This window comes from Cyprinodon tularosa, unplaced genomic scaffold (assembly GCF_016077235.1).
Source record: "Cyprinodon tularosa strain WSP-4 unplaced genomic scaffold, ASM1607723v1 ctg1091, whole genome shotgun sequence".
In the NCBI taxonomy this organism is placed as follows: domain Eukaryota; kingdom Metazoa; phylum Chordata; class Actinopteri; order Cyprinodontiformes; family Cyprinodontidae; genus Cyprinodon; species Cyprinodon tularosa.
Window position 1 is genome coordinate 141,905 of NW_024037884.1, and position 5,601 is coordinate 147,505.

Consider the following 5,601-nt stretch of genomic DNA (forward strand, 5'->3'; position numbering starts at 1 on the left):
TCGACCATGGAAACGCATTCCATGAAGCTCTCTGCGCACTGTTCTTGAGCTAATCTGAAGGCCACATGAAGTTTGGAGGTCTGTAGTGATTGACTCTGCAGAAAGTTGGCGACCTCTTCGCACTATGCGCGTCAGCATCCGCTGACCCCGCTCCGTCAGTTTACGTGGCCTACCACTTCGTGGCTGAGTTGCTGTCGTTCCCAAACACTTCCATTTTCTTATAATACAGCTGACAGTTGACTGTGGAATATTTAGGAGCGAGGAAATTTCACGACTGGATTTGTTGCACAGGTGGCATCCTATCACAGTTCCACGCTGGAATTCACTGAGCTCCTGAGAGCGACCCATTCTTTCACAAATGTTTGTAAAAACAGTCTGCATGCCTAGGTGCTTGAATTTATACACCTGTGGCCATGGAAGTGATTGGAACACCTGATTCCAATAATTTGGATGGGTGAGCAAATACTTTTGGCAATATAGTGTATTTTTTGTGCTTTAGGACCTTTCAGAAACTTTAATGATTTTATATATAGCTTTAACTCGTTTAAAAAAACAACAAGTTTGGGGGATGATTTGACAATTCTACATCTATGAATGAAAAATTTAGCTAGATATACAATCGTATTAATACAGAGCTCATCAGTTTTACTTTGCAATATTAGATATCGTCCCTGGAGGTAACGGTTGGGAATGAAAATTGTTGTTGTTTAATATGCAGATCACTCCAAAATGTTTGCACCACTGAATATGAGAAGAAAACACGGTCCGTAGTTTCCATGTCATTTTCACAGAACTACATGTGTTATCATCTATTGCAAAGCGAAGTCTCAATAATTCTTTAGAGGCGTAAATGTTGTTCATTATTAGGAAGTGCTAGAAACATTGTTCTTAGTTTAGTTATTGAGCTTTTATCACATTTTTGTAGGATGTTATTTTTATTTTGTCTTTCAGGGTAAATGTAATTTGATGTAAACCTCCACAGCAGTGAAGAGGACCCACCCCCAATATGACGTCAGTAGACGCCGCTAAACGTACTGACGTATGACGCTATCGCGCATGCGCGGCGATCAATCCGGAAGTAAACAAGCAGCAGCGTGAAGCGTGGCCGCGCAGGTCGAAGGTAAGAAAAAGTTTGTTCTAAAGTTGCTGTTAGTGAAGCAGCAGCAGGAAGCGAAGCGTTTCATGTTTATTCCATCATTGAAGGTGGAGGGAGACCGGAACTAGAGCCTAAATTACTGAAAGGAGGAAGAAGCTGATGGAGGCGGTGGGCATTGCAGGGCCTCCGACCTCCAGATGCTAGAACAGGGGTCTGCAACCTGCGGCTCCAGAGCCACATGTGGCTCCTTGGATCCTCTCCAGCGGCTCTTAAAATGTATATAAAAAGCTAAATAATGTACTCTAATAAATACCAGTATTAAAAGCTTTTGTGTTTTTTTATAAGATGGAAAAGAATGATATTAAAAAAAACAGAAATATGTTTTAAGAGCCATCTTTCTTTGAATTAGCGTGGAAATTATGTGTTTTAATATTATTTTAAAAGCTAAAAATACATAAATTTCCTTCACCAGCTAATTAAAAATTTTTTTTTAAAGACATGTATTTTGCGGCTCTAAAAAACTTTGACTTGGTCGTACTCGAAGCAAAATGGCTCTTTGGATATGAAAGGTTGCAGACCCCTGTGCTAGAAGATGAAATAATGAGAAATCTAACATGCTGAGATGATCATAGACTTCCAGGCTTTTCTACCGTTTAGTTTGGATAAAAGAACATTTCTCCTAAAATATCTAAGATACAACTACCTCCCTAATGTTCATTTATCAGGCTGCTTTTGCTCTGAGCTCCAAAATAAATCTTAATTAGCATTTCTAGTAGTTAATCAACCATTCTGGAGGACCATGTGCATCCAATGGTTCAAACATTGTATCCTGAAGGAGGCGCTGTGTATCAGGATGGCAATGCACCAATACACACAGCAAGACTGGTGGAAGATTGGTTTGATGAACATCTCCCATGGCCTGCAGTCACCAGATCTAAATATTATTGAGCCACTTTGGGGTGTTTTGGAGGAGCGAGTCAGGAAACATTCTTCACATTGTGACCCGGCCACTATCCTGCTGGTGGAGGAGAATGGCTTAAAATCCCTCTGACCGCTGTGCAGGACTTGTATATATCATTCCCAAGACGAACTGATGCTGTATCGGCTGCAAAAGGAGGCCTTACACCACACTAATAAATTATTGAGGTCTAAAACCAGGTGTTTCAGTTTCATTGTCCAACCCCTGTGTGTGTATATATATATATATATATATATTAGGAGTGGAACGGTTCACAAAATCCATGGTTCGGTTCGATTCACGGTTTCTGGTCACGGTTTTCGGTTCGGTTCGATACATGTTGATTTTTACACCGAAATCCCATAAAAATTTATGGAATTAATGAAAAAATCACCCAAAAAATAATGGATTGTAATTATTTTAAATGATCCGCGGAAACCCTGGATCATTTCCGTATGTTTTGCTGCTTTGAATGTAATCATCTGGCGCATGCCCTCTACCATCTCCAAGGGACTCAGAGCGGAGCGGACGAAGCCACAGTGGGGGCTGTAGGCTTTGCTTTGAGCAGCCGGTCTGGAGCGCAGCGGGGCGGAGCGGCGGTTGCTGGCGGAGTATGTGGGATTTCGGGGTTAGCATGACATGTTGGTCGTGTTGCACAATGCTTGCACACTGTTGCACTTTTATCCACAGCTTTCTTTCCGCCGTCATCGTAGGTCCCTCTAAATGCAAAGTGGTCCCATACATCAGACCTATAAAGTTCCAACTCCTGTTCTTTCCCACTCGCCATACCCACACAATTCTCCACAACTACTGATTTTTTCCTACTACACCCGGCGATTACCCTCCAGAGCAGAAGGTGGCGGTACTGCGACCAAAGCCAACCACCAGTAGTAAACAAGAAGAAGAAGAAGCGAAGCAGCGTAGCCGGGTGTATATATGTGTATATATACATATATATATATATATATATGTATATATATATATATATATATGTATATATACATATATATATATGTATATATATATATATATATATATATATATATATATACATATATATATATATATATACATATATATATATATACACTATATTGCCAAAAGTATTTGCTCACCCATCCAAATTATTGGAATCAGGTGTTCCAATCACTTCCATGGCCACAGGTGTATAAATTCAAGCACCTAGGCATGCAGACTGTTTTTACAAACATTTGTGAAAGAATGGGTCGCTCTCAGGAGCTCAGTGAATTCCAGCGTGGAACTGTGATAGGATGCCACCTGTGCAACAAATCCAGTCGTGAAATATCCTCGCTCCTAAATATTCCACAGTCAACTGTCAGCTGTATTATAAGAAAATGGAAGTGTTTGGGAACGACAGCAACTCAGCCACGAAGTGGTAGGCCACGTAAACTGACGGAGCGGGGTCAGCGGATGCTGACGCGCATAGTGCGAAGAGGTCGCCAACTTTCTGCAGAGTCAATCACTACAGACCTCCAAACTTCATGTAGCTCAAGAACAGTGCGCAGAGAGCTTCATGGAATGGGTTTCCATGGGCGAGCAGCTGCATCCAAGCCATACATCACCAAGTGCAATGCAAAGCGTCGGATGCGGTGGTGTAAAGCACGCCGCCACTGGACTCTAGAGCAGTGGAGACGCGTTCTCTGGAGTGACGAATCGCGCTTCTCCATCTGGCAATCTGATGGACGGGTCTGGGTTTGGCGGTTGCCAGGAGAACGGTACTTGTCTGACTGCATTGTGCCAAGTGTAAAGTTTGGTGGAGGGGGGATTATGGTGTGGGGTTGTTTTTCAGGAGCTGGGCTTGGCCCCTTAGTTCCAGTGAAAGGAACTCTGAATGCTTCAGCATACCAAGACATTTTGGACAATTCCATGCTCCCAACTTTGTGGGAACAGTTTGGAGCTGGCCCCTTCCTCTTCCAACATGACTGTGCACCAGTGCACAAAGCAAGGTCCATAAAGACATGGATGACAGAGTCTGGTGTGGATGAACTTGACTGGCCTGCACAGAGTCCTGACCTCAACCCGATAGAACACCTTTGGGATGAATTAGAGCGGAGACTGAGAGCCAGGCCTTCTCGTCCAACATCAGTGTGCGACCTCACAAATGCGCTTCTGGAAGAATGGTCAAAAATTCCCATAAACACACTCCTAAACCTTGTGGACAGCCTTCCCAGAAGAGTTGAAGCTGTTCTAGCTGCAAAGGGTGGACCGACGTCATATTGAACCCTATGGATTAGGAACGGGATGTCACTTAAGCTCATATGTGAGTCAAGGCAGGTGAGCAAATACTTTTGGCAATATAGTGTATGTATATACATATATATATATATATATATGTATATATATATATATGTATATATATATATATATATGTATATATATATATATATATATATATATATATATATATACATATATATGTATATATATATATATGTATATATATATATATATATATATACATATATATACATATATATGTATATATATATATATGTATATATATATATATATATATATATACATATATATATATATATATATATATATATATATGTATATATATATATATATACATATACATATATATACATATATATATATATATATATATATATATATATATATATGTATATATATATATATATATATGTATATATATATATATATATGTATATATATATATATATATATATATATATACATACTAGGGTTGTCAAAAGTATCGATACTGAAACGTTGTATCCGGATACAATACTCGTTTTTAAAAGTATCGATACAGTGCTACCACCACTGGAACCTAAGTAGTCATTCATCTAAAGTGCAGAATAGAGGACAATGCACTTTCTGTGTGATTGAATAATTCTACGCACTTTTCAGTTTCAGAATTTTTTTTTGTAAGAGGTGCAGCTGCTGAGAATTATTTTTGTTTCTTAACCGGTTTGGCTAGTGTCATTGTTATGTGTGCAAAGCATAGCCAAGGAGGGAACACTAAATTTTAATTTTATAAGTTTTTTATCAAGCTTGCTTAATATTGTGCACAGTATACAACCTCAAAATATTGTTCTTATTGTTTATTGTATTTATTTATAGTATTTCATTTATTAATGAAAATATTTCTGTAGAATTTTGGAGGCTTTGTTCTTATCCTTGTGATATCGAAAATGGTATCGAGTATCGAATATTTTCGTTAGTATCGGTATCGAGTTGAAAAGTTTAGTATCGTGATAACCCTAATATATACAGAGAGAGAGTTTTGCCTGTGTCTAAAAAGTTTAGGTTCAGGTTTTTTTTAATGCTTTAATCCCTGCTTATGTACAGGTTGTCTCCCAGAGGAGGTTGGATGTCTTCTTATCTGTTTCTTCTGAAGACTCTAGAAGCCCCAGAAAGAAGATGAAGAGGAACTATGAGAACCTGGAAGAACATCCAGCTGTCAGCATGCGAGACGCACCTGATGGCAGTAAGAAGAAGAAGAAGAAGCAGAGCTGGGACTGTGATGATGGACTGCCTTGGAGGCGAAATCAGGCAG

General features: G+C 39.2%; 1 long non-coding RNA gene across 1 annotated transcript; it reads left to right on the forward strand.

Annotated features, from left to right (window-relative positions):
* The first annotated feature begins 980 nt into the window (after positions 1-980).
* Positions 981-5,552, forward strand: LOC119789097. Its single transcript, XR_005281544.1, has 2 exons — positions 981-1,120; positions 5,394-5,552. It is a non-coding gene; the product is annotated as an uncharacterized LOC119789097 (long non-coding RNA).
* Positions 5,553-5,601: the final 49 nt, after the last annotated feature.